The 21,155-nt window shown below is 53.6% G+C and overlaps 2 long non-coding RNA genes across 2 annotated transcripts; one reads left to right on the top strand and one right to left on the bottom strand.

Moving 5' to 3' along the window:
* The first annotated feature begins 1,382 nt into the window (after positions 1-1,382).
* LOC110552072 (uncharacterized) lies at positions 1,383-11,270 on the top strand. Its single transcript, XR_009592842.1, has 3 exons — positions 1,383-1,500; positions 5,199-5,674; positions 8,955-11,270. It is a non-coding gene; the product is annotated as an uncharacterized LOC110552072 (long non-coding RNA).
* Positions 1,432-5,645, bottom strand: LOC132655171 (uncharacterized). The gene is made up of 3 exons (XR_009592843.1): positions 5,525-5,645; positions 2,300-2,371; positions 1,432-1,490 (listed from the first exon to the last, which is right to left on the bottom strand). It is a non-coding gene; the product is annotated as an uncharacterized LOC132655171 (long non-coding RNA).
* Positions 11,271-21,155: the final 9,885 nt, after the last annotated feature.

Below are 21,155 nucleotides of genomic sequence, written 5' to 3'. Positions count from 1 at the left end.
AGAATTATTTCCTATGGCCAAATGACCTCAACACCTGCCAGGTGTACCTGCCCCCGGAGGCAGGGGATGGGCCTAATGAACCCAGAGGCAGCCTTTAATTTTGGGTTCTAGAATGGAATGATGGGGGAGGAAGAAATACTAAAACCTCTAGGAATTTCCAAGGTCTCGGCTGGCTCTGCAGTGTATTGTAAAGATACTCGGTGTTCAACACCCTGTCAGTTCTCTCTCCCTGGCTCTCTGGGCCTCACTTTCCTTGTTTGCAATATGTAGGCTTTGGAGGACATGATGTGTAAAAATCCCCTGTGTCAAGGAACTTCTTACATGGTAGGGTTTTCAAGTACATTCAGTCAGTTGAGTCACACATTATCCTATGAAATGATTATTCTCACTTTATAGCCAAGGAAGCTGAGTCTTGCCCCAAGTCACAAAGTCAGCAGGTGTTGGATCATGTGATTGGGCCTGGCCCCTGGGTGGCACTGTTGAGCACACAAAAAAGCCAACCGGCTGGAGGATGGAAGGGTGGCCCGCAGAGTGAGGACAGGCAGGGCAGTTGCCTGGTCCAGGGAGGAGGGGCTGAAGATGACAAGGTTTGGAGCTCCAGGGACTGGGTGGTGGCAGTGCTATTAATGGAAACAGGGAAGTCCGGAGGAGGAGCAGGTTTGGGGCCAGGAGACGATGAGTTCATCCTTAGACATGCTGACCCTGATCTGCCAACAGTGGGATATTTCGGCTGAGTCTATCCACAATTCAGGGAGGAAAAATTAAGACCTAGTAAATAACCTTGACCAAAGCCAAATCCCCAAGCTGCTCTTGCTCTATCCAAGGCCTGGGCCTCCTCAAGCTGCAGTTAGGCTGGTGGCAGCCCAGCCCCAGGCCCAAGTTCAAATCCTGTACTGACCACTGGGGGTCACCACTGTGTACAGACTTCTAGAACTGTCAAGGTGTGCCAATCCAGAAGAGGATTTGGAGCCAAGATCCCCCTCATAAGAGACAGAGGTCTTTTCCCCTCTTTGTAGAAGGTAGAGGAGGCTCAAAAGACCAGAATCAAGTTATCAGGCAGAAGGCTAAGCTTTCCCCCGAGAGCCTGATTAATCGCCATCAGGTTCTGGTGACCTTGGAGGCAGGAGAGAAGAGCCACAGAAACCCCTCACCTTGGGTGCTTTGAGAACAGCAATCCCAGCTGCCCCGGGGGACACAGTGTTCAGGGATCTGGTGACCTCGCTGGGGGCAGGTTCCCAGCTGTTTCAAGCCTCCGCATTTGTCCCTTGACATTTGCGTCAGCAGCTCTGCCCTTTGACTTTTCACTCCCAAGAGAGGAGGGTGGAGGCAATTAGGACTAATTATTTGCAGTTCGATTGGACCAGTAGTTTATTGGGGTTTGGCCTGGCTCTCTGGTCTCCCCCACCCCAGCTTTATGGTCTTGGTCTCCTGGGGAAGCTGAAGAACTAAGGGCAGGAGTGGTTACGCTTGGCCTCCTGGTGTTGAGCGCCCTGTGGGAAGGTACGCTTGTAAAAAAGGCTTGGAGAGGTGTCCCCACGCTCACACCCAGCTCAAACCCTCCCCGCCCCCCTCCAACCAGCCTCCTGCTGTGCTTGGACTTGTTGTGACATGTCCCCAAGTAGGCTGGGGCCGGGAGAGGGGATGCCTGTCTCCTGGCTGCTTGCCCAGGCTGGGGGGGTGGGGTGCAGGGCTTGAAAGGGGGGTTGGGGGAGAGGGCAGGCACTGTAGAGTCCATGGGGCTCCCCAGGCCCTGGACCTATGGGGTATCTGGTTCCCTCTATATTTGGCCTCAACATTACTGACATGCCCTCTCTGAGGGGCAGGCGGCCAGCCATACACATGATGTCTCCTTGCAGGGTCTGGATTATTTGCGGGCTCTGGGAGAGGCAGCCACAGCCCCGGGAGGGATAGGAGGTTTAAGGGAACATTTCCTCCCAGCTCCCGGTCAGAAAGGAGTCAAGGGTAGATGGCACAGAGAACTGGCCCTGAAACTTTTCTAAGAATTCCCAGTACGCTTTCAAGAACGTTCCTTTTCCTCAGGTTCCCCGAGGAAGTCCTAGGCTCTGCAGTGGCAGGGGTGAGGTGAGGCATCATCCTAGCCCCTTCCCTGAAGAGTTTTCCAGGTACTCAGGTACCATCCCACAATTAAAAAGCAGATCCCTTTATGCAGTAGGCACCTACAATCCCCATATTTCGAAAGCTGAGACAGGAGGATCACAAGGTTCAGGCCAGCCAGTGCTACCTAATGAGACTGTCTCAGAAAAAGAAATGAAAAAGACCTCCCCACACACATACATACCCCAAAACAACTTCATTATAGATTTACCCAGTTGGTCCCCAGTGTTTGCAGTTTCTCTGATCACTATTATTTCTAAAAAAAAAAAAAAAAAAAAAAAAAAAAAACTAACTAAATGAGAAATAGGACCAACATCAGCTTTTCCTTTTGCTGAGTGCGCCCATGCCCACAGGAGGGACTGACATCGCCCCACTCAGAGCAGAGCTTTGAGAAACCCAAACACTTCCCTGTACCGTCTTGCTCTCCCCACCAGCTACGGGCAGAGCCGCACACGGCAGCAGCTGGTGCTAGCACTGTGGGCAGACTCTTGTTCCAGGAAGTACTGGTCCTCTCATTCCTTGGCCAGAGCCCAGCACCACCGACAGCAGCCAGCCCTGTCCTGGGAGACCTCCTCCTGGCCCTGCTCCCAGCGCTGGTCACCTTTGCTTCCCTGTGCAACTACCCTTCCCCAGCCTCCACAGGACAAGCAGGTAGCGAGGAGGCTTCACAGATCCCTGGCTGGCTGCTGGTGCAGAAGGCCTCTGCCCTGCTCACTGCTGGCTTCAGGAGGACCCAGTCTGCCCTCTGGGAAGTCACATGACTGCCATGCTCCCCAAGAAGGCTCCTGCTCTGGCAGGAGTCTGGGTCGGAGAGGCCTGAGCACCAGCAGCTTCCTGGCCCTGTGATCTGAGACTCATTCCCAATCCCCCTCTTCGAAGCTGGTTTCTTATTCTATAAAATGGGTGGATGAGTTGCTCCTCACGGGGCCTAGGGTAAGCGCTAAAGCCAGGGGATATTTGTAAAAGCCCTTTGTGAACTACAAAGGTTATGGAGGGTAGTTATTATTCTTATGGGAAACTAGTAAATGGTGGAAGAAAGACACCTCCAAAGCTGATCTCAGCTGTCCGTACAAAGGCCTGGCCCACACCCACCAGGTCTGTGATCTAGGGTCCCTCCAGCCCTGCTGAGGAGCCAGCCTGAGCCAGCCGTCAGTGAAGCCTTGGCTGGAAAACAGCTTTCTGCTGGAGTGGAAGCCAGCCTCTGGCCTGCGGTGGGGAGGGTCCAAGCTTCTACTGACAGCCATGGGACTGCTATTTATTAACTGCTCCCAAAGAGTGAAAAAGCATGTGGAGGCGCTCCCCAAGAAGAAGCTCCTTTGGATGGGTTTAGGAGGCGTAATGCTTAGGGGTTCAGAGGAGGCCCAGCGCTCACACACAACAGGCATTCAGATTCCAGTGGCTAAATGCCCCTGTGTGGGGCACAGGGGGGAATGTGCTACCTCCCATTTCCAGTGTCAGCACATTAGCCTCAGTTTCTTGATCTGTGAAGCTGGAGTAGGTCTCCAGGATGGCTGGCCATGCGGTGGGGGAGGCCCTCTGCTCTGCCCCAAGGGGCCTCAGGAAGGGAACTGAGGCCAGGTTGCCTCTCCCTGTCTGGAAAGGAACAACAAGCCTTGGCCTTGAGCGGTGGCCAAGAGGGCAGGTCTCCTGGCCCAGTTGGGCTCCAGGTCCCCACCCCCTCACCCAGCTGCTCAGCAGCCAGCTGTCATGAAGTCATTGCCACCTTCCCAGCCTAGCCTGCCTGCCCGGCATCCCCCTTCCCTTTCCAGCCCTGCCCCGCCCCCATGCTGACATCCCATTTGGCAAAAAAGGTTGGAAAAGCCGCTGACTCTTTCAGACCCTGAGTTCATTGACTGGTCAGGGCCCACTGGCCACAGACTGATCATGAGGGAGAGGTCCTTGCAGGGCCTGAAGCCCCCAGCCCCACCTGCCAAAGCATTCCCGTAACTCTTGCCGACACCGCACACCCCGACACTGTTACCCATACTCTTCTTTGCACCTTCACAAAGATCCTACACACAGCCTCCCATGTACAGCACCTTCCACAAGGACACGGCACACACACACACACACACACACACACACACTACTTTATACTGTGGAATGAGTTCTTGGCCACCCGTGGCCACTACAGCCACTAAGCTGCTCATGTTCTTATCCTTGATTTTTGTCCCCTTGAATTTCACTAGATCAAAAGACAGAACTGGGCTGAGCCATAGGGGATGGGACATAGAGTAGTGGGAGTGGGGTAGGGATGCCGGGAGGTGGAGGGTGTTAGTCCTCTGGTCTAGAAGGCGGCTAGCTCACAGGAACAGGCAGTAAGAGCTGAGACTGCTCTTCACTGTTAATACCTACCCTGCTCAGGGGTGGAAACAGGCCTGAGAGGGTAGGCAGCGAGGGCTAGTCACACGGACAAACTGCTGTCCCTCCCCCACCCCTTTTTTTCAAGTGTGCAAGACTATAGCAGAGGCTGGGTATGGTGGCATATTCCTGTAACCACCTGGGGAGCAGAGGCAAATCTCTGGAGTTTGAGGCCAGCCTGGTCTACATAAGGGTTCCAAGCCAGCCAGATCCATACAGTAAGATCCTGTCTCGACAAAACAATGTCCCCTGTCTTCCTACCACACTGTGCCCAAGCTTCTCAAACAGACAGAACCAGCTCCCTCTGGCCTGTCCACAGCCTTCTCGAGGTCCACCGCCCAGATGGGCATTGGATGAGACTTTTGCCCTCTGTGCTGGGGGCACAAGGTCATTGGAAGCTATCCAAGGGAGGCCCTGCTACTGAGCCACAGCCTTCACCGGCCTAAAATGTGATGTTGAGCTTAGCCTTGTCCAAGGTCTGCCCTTGGCAAATACTCAGCCGCCATCTCCCGAGCCGCCCTCCCTCCTGATCCTCCTCCCTGTCTTGGTGTCCATCTCCAGGTCTCACACAGGGAACCGTTCTGCGCCTGCCCCGCCTTAGGCTTCTCTATGGAGCCCCACAGGCAGTAACTTCTCCTGGGAGGGGCCTACTAGAGGCCCAACAAATCTACTGAACAGATGACTAAACCGGGTGTCTGTCCCCCGCCCTGCCCTCCCCCCAGTCTACAGGTGGGGCCTCTGGAGTCCAGTGGGAAAAGCCATCAACCAAGAACTAGAAATTCTGTGTCATGGTTGTGCCGTGCCTTCAGTATGCAGTGTAGAACCAGGGGTCGTGTGTGCACAGTTCCTTCGGACACCCGAGCTACTCGGCTTCTTTCTCTCTGGCTTGGAACGGGCACCCCCGTGGAGCAGACCCAGGCTGGGGTGTCCTACATTGTAAATAAAACTGCTGCCCAGAATAGTCCAGAACATTCACAACCCGGGAAGCAGGGCAACAGGACTGACTGTGGCACCTTCCCCCCTGCCGCGCCCACCTCCCCCCACTCACATGGGACTGGATCCACCCTGAGGAGCCACGGTCAACATCCTGCTTCCGGCAGGCCCTCCTGGAGGCCGCACAGAGGGGTGTTTGTTCGCAGTGGGCCGCGGGAGAGATGCTAATCATGTTGGATCTCTGGTCTGGGCTGAAGGTCAGGAGGTAAGGCGACCCACGGCTATAAATAACTGTGCCAGGCTGCTGAGGGCAGCTCGCTGGATCCGCGCCCCTCTCCGGCCGGCCGGCGGGCCCGGATTGATTTCTGGCATCCCGGCCACCGCGGGAACTTGAACCCCAGAGAGCTAAAGCGCTGTGACCTTTGGGGGTGGTGCGCAAGGTCAGGCCAGGCCTCCTGGGCTTTCCTGCCTACTGAATTCAAGCATTTGCACCTTTGTCACTCCGCAGAGGCCAGAAAGTGGAGGTTGTGCATGCCACCCCCAAACGCAGGTACCGGTACCTCTGTACCCCACCCCACCAAGCTCTAGTCCTCAGCCTGTTCCAGATGAGAGAGGCCCAAAGTGTCCCAGCCAGGGAGGGACAGCCCAGGCTCCAGAGCCCAGCCCTGCCTCCAGAGGCCCGATCTGGAAGGAGTTGACCCCAGAGAGCTATGTGTTCTCAGCTAGATGGAAACAGTCCTCCCCTTCACTTTGGAAGGCTAAGTGGAGAGACTCTAGTGGCAACAGTCTGGCAGCTGGTCGTGCATCAGGGAGGCAGGCAGGCACCACTTTCTGTCTCCTGTACAGAAAGGGGTGGGGGATTTAACCGGGAGGGGGGAGGTATGCCTCTTATTTTTCAAAACAAACCTTTTTTTTGGGGGGGGGGGGTCCCGGGGAAGTGAGGTACACAGGATGACCATTCCACAAAAGTGGACATAGCCCAAGCTGCACATGTGGCCAGTTCCCAGACGGAGAAACAGCACCAGGCAGTCCTCGCCTAGCTTGTGAAGCCCTGGGTTCCGGAACCGTCTGGGCGCTACTGATAGATAGGGCTTGCCCGTAATCCTAGCGCTCAGGAAGCAGAGGCAGGAGGATCAGAGTTCAAGGTCATCCACGTCTACAAAGCAAATTTGAGGTTACCTGGACTACGTGAAACCCTGCTTCAAAAAAACAAAAACAAACAAAAAAAAACCCCTCCAATCAGCTCCCACCAACGCCAGAAGACCCTCCCACTGACACCCGCAAAGGCACGCCCCCTCCAGCCAGCCCTCTAGCCCTCTCGGCTGCTATGGTTTAGGACCAGCCCACTTGTGACCTGGAGGTACTTTTGCTCAGTGTCCTGTCTGTGAGGTCTAGCCATGCCGTCTTCGGCAGTCCCGCCCGGGCCACTTGTCTTCCTGGGAACTTGTCCCTCTGTGACTCTCATAATTTAGCCGCCCATTTTACTGTTGACGGACGTTGGGGTAGGTTCCAGTGCCTGGCAACAGTGCAGGGCATCGCTGGGCCCACTCCAGGCCTCTGCCCGAGAACCCACAGAAGAGATAGGTCTCTCCAGCGCAAAAGATGCGCGGGGAGCCGACTTCTCACCAACATGGTGACAGAACGGCCCAATGTTGGTTTTTGTCTTTCATTCTAAAAAGAGAGTTTACCTCTTTTTTTTTTTAATGGAAAATACAGAAATGTAAAAGGGAAAGAAAAGTCACTATTATTACTAGTTAAGAGGCATTCATTCGGCCAGCCAGTCAGTGGCTGTTTTCCTCAATCTCTTGTAGGTCAGACTCTGGACAGAGAAAGCTTGTTTCCCCCTCAGGTGGCCTGGAGGCTGGGCCTGAGTCTAGCCAGCACTGCCATCTTCCAGGCACCCTCAGCATGCTCCAGAACGTCCATCACGGCCCCTTCTCCCCACCCCCCACCCCCCACAGCCTCCATCTTGCATCCAGGCCAAGACGACAGGGCTCACAATGCACCTACAACTCAAGGCAGGGCCCCAGGCCTTGGGCCAGCCAGCACCCTAGGATCCAACTGGTTATCCCAATTGCCTGACAGTTTATCGCAACTGGGAGAGGGGCAACGAGAGGCAGTAGGCAGGAGTCAAGGGTTGCTACAGGATGTGGGGGTGAGAGTCAGTCCTCTGGTGGGGAAAGCTTAGGTGGGGGGCCTCAGGGGCCTGGCCTTTGCTCTTCATCCCAAGAGTTAAAGAGAACGGGGCTTCTGTTTGCTTATTGCAGTGCGAGACATTGAACCTGGGGCCTCACACAGATAAGGCAGTCGCTCTGCGTGTGAGGTAAGGAGTCTCAGCTAAGTTATCCAAGCTGGTTTTGAACTTGCTAAGTAGGCCTTGATCTTCTGGTCCTTTTTTGAATTGGCAGGATGATGGTCGTACTGACCTGTGCCGCCTCCCCAAGCCAGCTACTGCTGTTTTTTTGTTTTTTTTTTTTTTTTTCTAGCTTTCTGGATACTTTTAGGCACAGGAGACAAGAAGAGCAAAGGCCCAGAGTGGAACCGGTGGTGGAGTTTCTGCCTTACAGAGGGTAGGGAAGGAGGATAGACTTGCAGGCCTGGGAAGGGATGTGATTGGCTGAGGTCTGGAGAGTTTCTTTCCCTTTGTTCATGCACATGACTCCACTTTGGTGTGAGAATTTCTTGAAGCCAAGTCAGTTACACTTGAGAACTGAACCGGTCCTGGGAGTCCTAAGAGAGGAGATAGGTTTATTTTCATTCATTCATCCATTCATTCATCTTTTCATTCGACAAGTGACACATGTTCCCCTTGGATAGAAGGTCTAGTATGGGATATTTCCCTGACTGAATCCTTAGTGGTCATACAAAACCCTGTTAGAGTATGAAGCAAAGTCAAGGACTGGCTGGCCCCCTCACCCCCCACCCCCAAGCTTCCTTCCTGTCCTTGGGGCTGAGGTGGGCTCCTTGGGTTGGACTCAGGCTGAGCAGCTTTTCTAGGCCTAGAGCTCGTGGCCAGGGGATACCCAGGACATCAGTGCAGAGCTTGAGCCCCACCCCTTCCTCCTCGGGCTGGGCCAGCGCCCTCCCCTCTCGATGCTAAATCACCAGCTCCAAGTGGGTCGGTGATGGACCACACAGGCCCAGTACACTCAGAAAGCCACCTCCCAACTTGCCACTCCTCTGGTCTCCTCCCTGCTTGGCTAACCACAACCACCTCCTTCCAGATAATTAGGCAAAACCCTTATTGTCACCATTCATTGCTCACCCTTCATCTATGCCAGAAAATGCCCCAAGTGCTACCTTCAGCCCGGAGTGACGGCTCACACTCATCATCCCAGCACTTGGAGGGTAGAAACAACCATCAGATTCAAACCTGGCCTGGCCTGTACAACTCATTCCAGGCTAGCCAAGGTGACATAGCAACAACCTGCCTAAACAAACAAACAAACAACAAAAAAATCATACATTTGCATGAAAGAATGTACATTTTTTTTAGAAATGCCCCTCTTTTTAGAAAATTCTGTGTTAATTTCAATTATGTACAGGTGCCCAGGGGCCAGAGGAATTGGATCTGCTAGGAGTTGGAGTTACAGATGGCGGTGGGCCAGCTGATGTGGTTGTTGAGAATTGAACTCAAGTCTGAAGGAAAACAGTGTGTGCTCTTGACTGCTCGGCCATCCCTCCAGCACCCCTGGGGCCTCTCCTCCCATCTGAGCCCAGCCAGCATGGGAACTCACTGGATGCTCGCAAGAGCATCTCCTTCCATTCTTTCCTTCCATTCCTAGCATCATGGCCAGAGCGATTTTATGAAGATGTGAGTCACATCATGCCTGGGTCCCCTGTCCTTCTGAGGAAAAGCTGAAGTTTTGGTGATGGCGTTTTACCCTATCTGCCTGCCCCACCTCATCTCCTACACTGATCATTTGGTTCAGCTGCTGGCTTTGTTCTCTGATTACACAACCCATGCCTCAGGACCTTTGCACTGGCTGTTTCCGCTTCTTGGAGCCTCCTTCCCCCAAGCATCTCCATGCTTTGCTCCTCGCCTTCCTCACATCTTCATCCGGGTTCTGCCTTATCCAGGAGCCTTCCTCCATGACCTCCGTGTTGAAAACTGAAGATCACTCCCTGTGCCCAGATCTTGCTTTCTAATACCATCCTGTAATGAAGGGACCCATGGCTTCTTGGATAGGGTGGGAAATACGCAGGATGACGCTGGACTATCTCAAAGCATCCCAAAGGAAGTACTGGAGACAAGAGCCACCCAAATGTGGGTGTGACCGACATCGCTGGAGCAGCTGCACGGCACAGCAAACAGGGCTGGATGATAGCCCAGCGGCAAAACACATTCACCAGCCTGTGATAGATAAATAAATAAAGCAGTCAGTGGAAGAGAAGAAGAGAAGAGCTGAGGCGCCGTGGGGTGTCAGGAGCTCCTCAGCAGAGGCCTTGCAGTGTACACCAGCCAGGGTTGAGGTCATCAGCAGCGTAGTCAGGTTAGTAGTGTGGACCCGTGTAAAGAGAAGGGCACTGCGCCTTTGTCACCTGGCTTTCCAGTGCTCAGAACTTGGGTTTAGTCATGTGAGGAACCAGCAGACAAATTTTTATTTTATTTTATTTTGTTTTACTTTATTTATTTTTGTATTTTGAGACAGGACTTTATGTAGCCCTGGCTGGCTTTGAACTCACTGTATATAACTGAGGGTGACGTTAAACTCCTGATTTTCCAGCCCCCACCTCTGAAATGTTGGGGTTATGGAGGTGTTACTACCATACCCAGCTCTCAGCAGGCAAATTCTGATTTAAGGACATCTACAAAATACCTGACCAGGACCCCTTCAAACCACTAGAGTCAACAAAAAACACGGGATGTGTGAGGGGTGCTGTGGCCAAGAGAAGCTTCTAGAGGGAAGACAATGAGCTGGAATGTGAAATGTGAAGGGCTCCTGGGACAGAAAGGGCTTAGAGGAACAAAGGAAGTCTGGTGAAACAACTGCCGAAGTTTCTACGGATAATAATTACCATGGGGTGTGGTGATACTGCAACCCTAACACTCGGGAGGCTGAGGCTGAAGGATGGTGAGTTTGAGATCAGCTTGGGCTCCATAGACTCTGGCTCAAAAAAAAAAAAAAAAAATCATTCATGGCAGTAAATGCAAGATGTCACTGACAGAGAAAGTGATGGGGAAGGGACATCAAACTGAGCAAAGCTGAGCACACAAGTGATCCAGCACTCAAGAGGCATAAGCCAGGAGATCATGAGTTTGAGGCCAGCCTGGGCTATGCAGTGAGAGCCCTTCTCAACGTAAATAAATAAATAAGAGGCAGCTGGATGACTCGGCAAAGCATTATGACAGCCTGACAGACTGAGTTCCTTCCCTGGAGCCCACCTAAAGCTGCAGGGAGAGACTGAACTCAACAGAGTTGCTCTCTGACCCCTCACAGGCAACCCAAGGAGTGGGCATGTTCCCTGCGCAGCACGCGCACGCACAGTGCTCATGATCCAGAAAGCAACCATTGTAGAAGCAGGTAAAAAATAAAATAAAATAAAAAACCAGAAAGAAAATAACCTCACCCAAGCTGCCATGCCCCTCCCTGGCTTTTCCTGCTCAGACCTTTCACCGTTTACTCTGCCGTACATTGACCTCACAGATTCTAGGACCCGTCACCCCTCTTTGAGTCCAGGATTTAAAGTGTCTAAAGGTGTCTGCCTGTCCACTGCTTGTGCCCAGAACTTCGGTCTGACAGTAAATATTTGTTGAATGACAAATTTCCACAGATCGTCTGTTAAGCTTTTCCAAGTGCCCCCTGTGCCTGAATACATTTTCTTTTGTTGCCAAATAAACAGAAGATTATGTATGTGCAGCTCTCTGCTCCCTGTTGGCTCCTGATCGATTTTGTGTGTGTGTGTGTTACTGTTTTCCACTGTCATTTTCTAGTCTGTGCTGATATCTGCAGGCCAGCGAGTGGCTGAGGTTGAAGAGACAGAGGCTTTGGGGACATTTCTTCCTCCGTGTCAGCTCTGCCACATGGGCAGGAGGGCTGGCGTGATGCCAGGGCCACTGCAGGCCACTCCCTCCCTCTGACGTCAGATCCGTGGGCACCAGATCCTGCTTGGTGGTGAGCCGGGTGCGTCAGAACCCAGGGATTAAAGCAGATTTTGAAATCCACTGGCTTGTCTTTCACATGCCCGGACCTCCCGACAGCTTAGGCCTTGTGGAAAACGCTGTGTGCACATGCGGGGCAGGGGTGGGGAGGGCCACCCGTGATGGGTCACATGCAGCGCCCTGGGCCATGGGGCTCTGAGAAGCTGAGCCCCAAGGAAGGGCAGGCAGACTGTGGGCTGGGGGCAGTCAGCCCCTCTCTCCAGACGCCAGGCAGCTCTGTTGTCAAGATAGAACCCAGGGCTTTGCCCAGGCCAGGCAGGCAGTCTACCCAACCTGTTTTGCTGATGGCCTGGGCAGGCCTTGAGAGGACCTGATATGTTAGAGGAGGAAACACTGGGGGTGGGGGGCCGATGGAGACAAGGGGTAACCCTTTATTTATTTATTTATTTATTTATTTATTTTCACTTGAGAGCCATCTGCTTCGAAACCCAGCCACGCATCCCCCTTCATGGTAGCAATACCAAAGCTACCCAGAGGCTGTGTGACATTTGTGCACTGAGGATAAAAATACTCAAAAAGATTCGTGCCTCTGGAAAGCCCTCCCCATGCTCCCCGAGTCCTTCAGCTCCCCTAGAAGCCTACGTGCCCCTTCCACGCCAGGGTCCCACTTCCACGGCCTTAGTCATGCCGTGAGGGTGCAGCCATGTTACCTGAGCGTCCGCTCACAGCCCCTTGCTGTGGTATCTAGAAGGAGCCCCAGTGAGCCCAAGTTGGTGTTGCATGCAATGTATCTGTGTCTTCTTGGGTTTCAACATGTGGACACGTGTGTCCGCTTGTGAGGCTTGGCGATACCATGGGTTCGTGCGAACGTGCTGCATGCTGGGAGGCCGCTAGGAGAGGCTTCCGCCGCTCCCACAGATTCACCATGTGGCCACCTGCTTGCATGTGAGCTTGTGCGTGTGTCTCTTTGGGTGTGTGCCTAGGCATGTGCACATGTGTGCAGATGCCCACAGTCGCAGAGGCCAGGCACACCTGCTCTGGCGAGCGTGCCACCCCACCCCACGTCCGCATTTGTTTGGCAGGATGGCGGGGCCCTTCGCTATCTCACAGCTGAGCTGGCCTCTGCCTTTCTCACACCTTGAATTACTCATGCTTACCCGCAGTTCCCCAGGCTCCTCACCTGTGTGCCAGTGTCCCCTGGCCCTAGCTCACTGTTTTGACCCCCCCCAGAAGTTCCTGGGTCACTGCACTTTTTGATGAAATCTGTATTTAACTCGCCTTCGTAGAGAGATGAACGAACAGTGAAGGTCCTGAGAAGCTCTGAGGTGAAGAGATGGGAAGAAGTCAGCCCGCTGAGGAGCTTCTATGGATTATTTAGTATTGGAACAAGATCTGAAGTGGGAAGAGCTTGGTGGACTACAGAAGGCTGCAGTCATGGGAGATGACCTGGTGACTGTGGCCTCCCTGCTTTGAGCTTGTGTCCAGGTGTCTGGTTGGTCAGTGCTGTGTAGACAGTCTCAGCTCAGCAGTGGGGACCTCCAGCTTAGGACGCGAATGCATCTGGGACAGCCGGGAACGCTGCCCGTTTCCTGGGGAGCCATATCGGGGGTGCCATTCGGTTCCCACTCCAGGCCTTCAAGCAGCACAGGAGTGACATGACACCTCTTCCCACTGGCCCTGGCCAAGCTGTCATGGCGGATGATGATGTTCTGAGCATGAGGAGGAAATGCCATGGGCTGTTTGCTTCAAGATCCAGAGCTTCGTGTAGGTGGGAGACTGGGGCCTTTGAGCAGGTGCACCTTCCCCAAAGCTAGCATTGGACCTGCCAGGTCAGAGACTAACCTGCCCTCAGTCCTAGGACCCCACCCCCCACCCCCAGGCCGCCTCTTGGTGGTCAGGAGACTTCAAAACATATCCTTGAGTTGGGGTGGGGTAGGGAAAACTCATGCCTTCCTGCCAGTCTTTTTTTTTGGGGGGGGGAGTGGGAGTCAAGACAGGGTTTCTCTGTGTAGCCCTGGTTGTCCTAGAACTCTCTGTGTAGACCAGGCTGGACTCAGACTCAGAGATCACCTGCCTCTGCCTCCCGAGTGCTGGAATTAAAGGTGTGCGCCATTACCACCCAGCACTAGCCCGTCAACTCTTACTTCGACCTGCCTTCCAGAGACTAAGGTGGTTGGGCTGGCTCCCTGCTCCCCTTCTTCCCTAACAGTAAAAGCAAAATTATGCAAACACCACACAAACACAGGCTCTTTGTATGATGCGAATCATGCAAAGAAAAAAAAATTTAAAAAGTTAAAAACAAAATTTGAAGGCGAAGCCCGGCATTCCTGTAGTCCCAGCTACTGAGGAGAGCAGCTAGGTTACAGACTTGTAAGCAGGAGGCCTTCCTGTGCTCCGCAGCGAGCTCAAGGGCAACTTATTTCACCCTCCCAGCCCTCCCCTTAGTTCCCACAGCATAAGTTATCATGTTAATAATTTACTGTATTTGCTGGGACCGGTGGTACCTTTTACCCTGAGTTCCAGGACAGCCATGGTTATGTAGAGAGACCCTATCTCAAAATAAATAAATACATAAACAAATAATCACCATATCTTCTCTTGAAGGGGACCCTGGAAATGGAACCCAAGGCCTCGGGAATGCTAGGCAATACCCTGCCACTAAACTATCTCCTCAAAAAAAAAAATTCTCTCCTTTTTTTTTAAAATTTGTTTTTAATTTTAAGACAAGGTCTTGGTAAGTTGCCTAAGTTGCTCTTGAGCTTGCTGCGGAGCTCAGGCGGGCCTCCGGCTTGCAAGTCTGTAACCTAGCTGCTCTCCTCAGTAGCTGGGACTACAGGAATGCCGGGCTTCGCCTACAGATTTTGTTTTTTTAACTTTTTTTTTTTAAAGGGTGGGAGAGGCGATAGCTCAGCCGGTGAAGGTGCCTGTCCACAATCTTGAAAGAACTGACTTCTGAATGCCGCCCTTTGACCTCTACAGAAATGCTTGGTACATGGCAACGAGAGAAAGAGAGAGCGAGCAAGAGAGAGAGAGAATAAAAATTTTCAAAAGCTTGTTTTACACTAATTGAGGGTGTTGGACATGTGCATGCCACAAAACCTATGCGGAGGTCAAGTTTTAGCACCAAGTCCAGTTACTAGGGCCCCCGCCCTGATCCTTTTCTCATTTCTGAGACAGGATCTCCTGTAGCCCAGGCTGGCCTCTAAGTCACTAGGTAGCTGAAAGCCAGCTCTGAATGCCTCTTCCTGCCTCTCCTTCAGCTGGGATTCCTGTGTGCACACGGCTACCTTCAGTCTGCTAGGAACAAAACCTCATGCTGGACTATATCCCTACCCCGGTTTACAGATTTAAATGAAAGAACACAGATGCAATCATATGCTCTATATTTCCTCGGCTTCCTTAAAAAAAAAAAAAAATTAACAGCTGGATCCGCGTCGACGCATCTCAGTCCGTCCTGCTTTCTTTTAAACCAGCGACTCAGTGTTCCTGTCTATCCCAGCCCTCCCTCCCCTGCTGAGAGGCGTGCTGTTTCCTTTTGTTTTCTTTTTCTTTTCCTATTTCTGAACGCACAGTGGGGCAACGCACGGTTTCTGGCAGGTGCTGGGGGCGGGGCGCGCGGGTGGAAGACGCGCCCACCTTGCCGGATCAGCGGGCAGCGGGAAGGGATCGGGGAAAGGCTGGGGACCACAGTGCACCGCGGGTCCCCGCGTCTCTAGGCGCCCGGCTCCGCCTGCGTCGCCCCCGCCTCCAGCAGCCCGGCGCTGCCGTTTTTAGCGTGCCTGGAGCGGGGAGTACAGACTCCATCGCCCCCGGGAAACGCGGCCATCATATTTTTGGTTGCATAAGCAAACGAAATTAGAAATCTGGAAAGCGCCCAAGACCTTCGGAGGCGAGCGCGGGGCCCTGGGCAGAGACAGATAGGGATTAGGCGAGTTGAGCAGCAGGAGAAATCGTTTCCTCTTTTAATTTGGGTTCCATGGGCTCGGTTACATAAGCTCGGTGAAGCAGCCGGTGGCGCTGGCCGCCTGGGGCCTGGGGCCTCTGTCCCCCACCCTCTGGCGGAGGGCTTGGAGCTGTGGGCGCACACAGCACTGCCAGGCCCCCCCTTGCACAGAGGAGGAGCGCGGCCCGGACGCACGGGCTCTTCACTCTCGCTGTCCTGGACCAACAAGCTATTGGAAGGCACCAAGATGTGTGTCATTGTGCGAACTGTCTAGCGAACCGCGAGGCAGTCATTACAGGGCGTGTTATAGAGGAGAAGAAAACAGGACGAATGGGGGAGGAAGCGAGGACTGAAGGATGCACTAGCCGGGAAAGGACGCAAAAGCCGGTTTGAGAACGGCACGAATGCGTGTTGCCATCGGTGTTCTAAGACAGCACGAGGATGCCTGCCCAGGAAAGCCTGCGAGCAGAGAAGCAGGGCGCCTGCCCGGGGCAGTCCCTCAAACAGGTCCCCACAGCACTTAAGCCACTCTGGATGCCGAGGCCTCTCCCTTCCACTTCTGGATACCCTACGAGAGGCTCTCACATGGCACCCCTGTGCAAGTCTGTCCATAAGAGGCAAAGGCCAAAGAGGAGAGCCTGAGAGGCAGCTGGAGGCCAGACAGCATGGCTGGCACCTGCTCCAAAGCAAGGAGGGATTATGGAGGGACGGGGTTGGCGGCGGGAGGATGGCGAATAGGGGCTCGGCTGCCCAGATAGGGACACCGAGTCCTCTAAGAGCAGAGAGGGTTTTCCCCAGCACCCACACCAGCGAGCATCAGGCAACAGGACCCAGAGGCCGGGACTTCTGCCACCAGGCCACTCTGTCCTGCCAGTCTTCAAAGTGCAGGGGTCACGGTGATGTTGAGAAAGAGGCGGGGTGTGGGGGGGGGGAGAATTATGACTTCATGGGATGGGCGGAGCAGCTGGGGATCTATCAGCTGTCCACACCAAACCGATGATGGGCGCTCTGGTAGGTTCGAGGACGATCTGCAAGTTCTTTACCACCGGTGCAAGGTGGTTCCCTGTCCATCTCCCTCTGAATCTAGACTGACCTTAGGGGTCACTTGGAATGCCGAGGAAGTGACCCTGCCTGGCTCATGGGGCTAGATGAAACTAGGCTGAAGTGTCCTCCTAGCTACTGTAGGAGGTCCAGCTGGGACTGGGGACAGTGGGTGAGAAATTCAAGTACCCTGAGATGGCCCAGTCGGGAGGCCACTCACAGGGCTTCATTGGCAAGACCAGCTGACTCTAGCCATATTTCACTTTGGGGTTATGGCAGCCCACAGTAGACCCCAAGTAAGAAGCACCTGGCCTTTCCAAATTTCACATCCACAAGACCACCAACCAAAGGAGACAGTGCATGGAAGGTACAAAATAAAAGAGTGATTTTACAAAGCAAAAGTATTGTTGGGGGGAGCCCGGCGATGAGTAAGCACGGTCTCTGCCCCCAATAAACTAATGACTTAATGGAGAAGCCAGACACAGAGCAAATAATTATAAAATAACATGGCAAGCTCAACAAGGGAGTCACGCCCAGGTAATAGGGTAGGAGGCCAAAGAGTCTGTAATCCAGGCTGGGTGGGTGGCTTTCCTGGAGCAGGTGACCTTGAACTGGCCTTGAAAGGTAAGAGTGGATCAGGTAAAGGGATGAAGGAAGGGTGTCTGGATGGAAGGAGGAGGCTAGAGAGGTGAGACCCTGAATGATGGGAGGCGGAAGTTGGACGGTGGACGGGGGGAAAGAGGCCGGGTACGTGGCAGGAAACCTTGAGTGCAGGCCAAGAGCTTAGATTGGCAGCAGCTGGGAGGCATCAGTGCAGACGGGAGACGGAGCCTCCCGGGAGCAGCAGAAAGGTGTGTGTGTGTGTGTGTGTGTGTGTTTGGGGGGCGGGGGTAATCGGGGTGGGCTGTGGGTGTGGCGTGGCAGGAAGGTGGGCCAGCACGGGGTAGAAACCAGAAGGGAATGTGGGTCCTTGAACAGGGCTTGGGAGGAGCGTTTGGGGAGCCGTCAAGCCTGGGTGTCGGGCTGGAGTGTTATGGGCGGCCTTCAGCCTTGGGTTTTTCTCAGGTGAACAGAATGGCTGGAGCACCAGCCGCTCAGGAGTCCTTGGAGGAGAAGCCGGTGTGAGGCCAGGAGGGCCAAGCTGGCAGCTGCAGCGTCGAAGTGGTCCAGCGTTGAGCATCCCAGGGCCGTGGTGAGAGGGAGGTGCTGGGATCTCGGGCAGGCGCGTGGGGAAGGGCTGCTCGGGCAGCAGCCACTCCTTAAAGCGTGAGTGGTGGGGTGAGCGCGCAGGCGCAGATGGGCGTTGAGCTCATCGGTTGGGATGTGGGGCAGGCCCTGCCTGGGGCTGCCTCTGGTGCTGCAATTGTCCAGGGAGGCGAGGGTGGGAGCCAGGAGTGATGACAGAGGCCTGAGAACTCCTGGTCACAGTTTCTTGGGGTGTGTCCCAAACGGGTAGGCCACAAAAAAACCCAGGAGCGAAACAGAGACATCCAGGGAGTCAGACCAAAGAAACAGCGCTGAGGAGGCCACCGTGAGCCAACGCAGCGTCATGGGACTGAACCCTCAGGCCCACCTGTCCATCGACTGGGTGTCAGGCATTGTGCTGGGATTATCCTGACTGGTCACGTGAACACTGTCCATGTGGGGCTTAGGTTAGAGCCTGTGGATTCTTCCCATTTACCACAACTCAGATTGATTTAGCCAAGGTTATCCAGTAGATGGGGGTGGAGGGGGTGTTCTGTCTGACTCAGGGCATAGGGCATTACAAGGGGTACAAGGCTACCTGATGAATGGGCACAAGTTTGTGTGGAGTCTGAGAAACAGTCAGTAAAGTCACGTTAGGTTGGTCTTCCACCTCAAGGAACCTAGGCTCCATTGGGACTTCAGAGGGCAACGGGGTCCTTGTTTGTCAAGACTTGCACCTCAGGGCTGGGCTGAGACTGAGCAGCTTAGAGTCTCCTCTTCATTGTGACTGTTCCCCAACAAGAAGTTCAGCTCATGGGACGCTATGTGAAATGCCTTCCAGGCTGTAGCTCTTCTGCGTGCTGTGGCACGCTGCCCATTACCAGCCCATTGTACGCACGGGAACACTGAGACCAGGTAGGTTGGTTACAAGCCTGAACTATACTGCCAAGGGAGATGCAGAGCTGTGGGACTGGACCCACTGAACTCCAGAACTTGAGGGCATAGCCATGACCTTGAGGGCATAGCCACGACCCACCAGAGTGGGCACTGGAACAATGTGTGTGTGTGTCTGAACCTGTGGGTGGGGACACATAGCCCAGCTCTGGGAAATGGGAGTGTCACAGTCCTGTGGTCAGAAGAGGCTTAAACCATACTTCCTCCTCAGTGTACGCCAAGGGTCCAGATGTCTCCAGCCTAGGACCTGAGACCTTCCTTCTAATGCTCAGCCGATGCCCCTAAAACAGGAAATACTTAAGCTCTGCATGCCCAACCCTTTTACCTTGCACACTAGGAAACTGAGGCATAGAGAGATCTTAGCTATTCAACTCCACCGTTTAAGGCAGTGACGGACCCTAGGTGACATGACAGATGATGGAGCTCCACTTCCCTTCTGTGGGCTAGACAGGGCATGACCTCATTACTCTCCCTAATACACACACACACACACACACACACACACAGCCACACGCCACACATAAACACAGCCATGAGTACTCACAAATACCGCACACAGACACACATGTGCGCACACACATTGCATACACACACATGCATACATTACACACAAACCATACACATACACACAGCATAAAGCCGGTGACCACCCTGGACAGTGCAGGGGAGGGGGTTGGTAACTCACCAGTGGTGGGGACCATGGCAAGGTGATAGGTGTGTGCCCACCTGAGGAGGTGGCCTTGCCTGGCTACAGATTACAGAAGCCTTGACAGCAGAGGTCCTCAACCTGTGGACCGAGACCCCATAGGGACTGCCTATCAGATATCCGTGTTACGATTCCTAACGGTGGCAAAATTACAGTTATGAAGTAGCGACAGAATGATTTTATGGCGCGGGGGGAGGGTCCCTACAACATGAGGAACTCTATTAAAGGGTTGCGGGAGGCTGGGCATGGTGGCGCATGCCTTTAATCCCAGCAGGCGGATCTCTGTGAGTTTGAGACCAGCCTGGTCTACAAAGTGAGTCCAGGATAGCCAAGGCTACACAGAGAAACCCTGTCTCTCCCCACTGCCCCCAAAAAGATTGCAACGTTAGGAAGGCTGAGAACCACTGCTCTATGGGGGAAGGCTTGTCTAGAGACACCAGATGCACCAGATGCTGACTAAGTGGAACAGTGGCAGGCCACACGCTTCTCCCTCAAGGTAGCAAACAGCTTTGCTTGGTCTCAAAAGACACAGGCTGAGAAACCAGCCTCGGTGGCTCTCCACTCTTAACCTAGCACTTCAGAGGGAGAGGCAGGAAGCCCAGGAGTTCAAAATCATCTTTGGCTACATAGAGAGTTCTGGGCCAGCCTGAGCTACATGACCATTTCTAGATAGATTGAATAAAACGGAGTCACAGTGTGGAAGGATGGCCAAGCAAGGCGTCCCTCCATTCTGAGGTGCACAGGTCTGGCAGGTGTAAGGAAGACTAAGGAGGTTCTCTGTGAATTCCAACAGACGCCAATCTTGTCTGTGCTCTGTGCCTCTCCCTATAAACCTTAGGGTTCTCGAACTGGACAGCACATTCAGAAATCCTGCTGCCCCACCAGCACTGGGCTCCTTAGGCCTGAGCAGGAGCCAAGCACCAGCCTTCTTGAGGGAGCCACACAGGTTATTCCAAGGCACAGAGGGGGACCAATGTCACACTGGGGGGCAGCTGGTAGAAAGCAAGCTCCCCAGCCACCAGAATCCCCAGGGTGGGGTCGAGCTGGGCTTTTGACAGCCCTTTGGCAGGGGGTGGAGGTTGATACCATTTGGGTAACTGTCTCTGATCCAGGAACTCTGAGGCCAGGAACTCCAGACATCTGTCCATAGGTGCTTAATAAGAGACGTTCAATTTAGACACCTTTTGAAACAAAAATTTAAAGTCTTACGCTGGCTTTATTAATTATAAAGAGTCAAGAGGCAAAAAAATACAAGCTGGGCTGTTTTCGGTTGTTCAACTGAAAAGGAAACCTCTCCTTGAATTCAGAGCTGCAAAACCAACCCCATCCCACCCCAACCCTCTCTGTGTCTCTCCTTAACCTCTGGGACAAGGTCACAGTGTCCTCTGCCTGCCCCGGGCACAGACACAGGAGGGAGTCCTCTGTGAGTGCTGCATGGTAGAAGTGAAGGAAAACCTACCCAGCCTGGGCTGCCCTGCTGGCCTTGATCTCCTGGACTCTCCCCTGATCTGAGAATGCAAATATGGCCACTGTGCTTTTCTCTTTTTAATTCTCTGTCCTTTATTTTCTATCCTCTTCTCCCTCTCCTTCTCTCCTTGGTCTTTTGAGACAGAGTCCTGCTGTGTAGGCCTGGCTAGCCTAGCCTGGAACTCACTGTGTAATTCAGGCTGGCCCGAACAAAGCTCATGGCAATCCTCCTGTCTCGGTGCTGGGATTATAGCTATATACATCCACACCCAGCTTTAGGCTATCGGTTCAGTCTGGGGCCTTGAATCCTAAAACAGCACTCAACAGGTGCTCATTAAACATTCACC

The sequence above is a fragment of the Meriones unguiculatus genome, chromosome 7 (genome assembly GCF_030254825.1).
Source record: "Meriones unguiculatus strain TT.TT164.6M chromosome 7, Bangor_MerUng_6.1, whole genome shotgun sequence".
Taxonomy (NCBI): domain Eukaryota; kingdom Metazoa; phylum Chordata; class Mammalia; order Rodentia; family Muridae; genus Meriones; species Meriones unguiculatus.
This window is presented reverse-complemented; position numbering and strand designations above follow the sequence as displayed.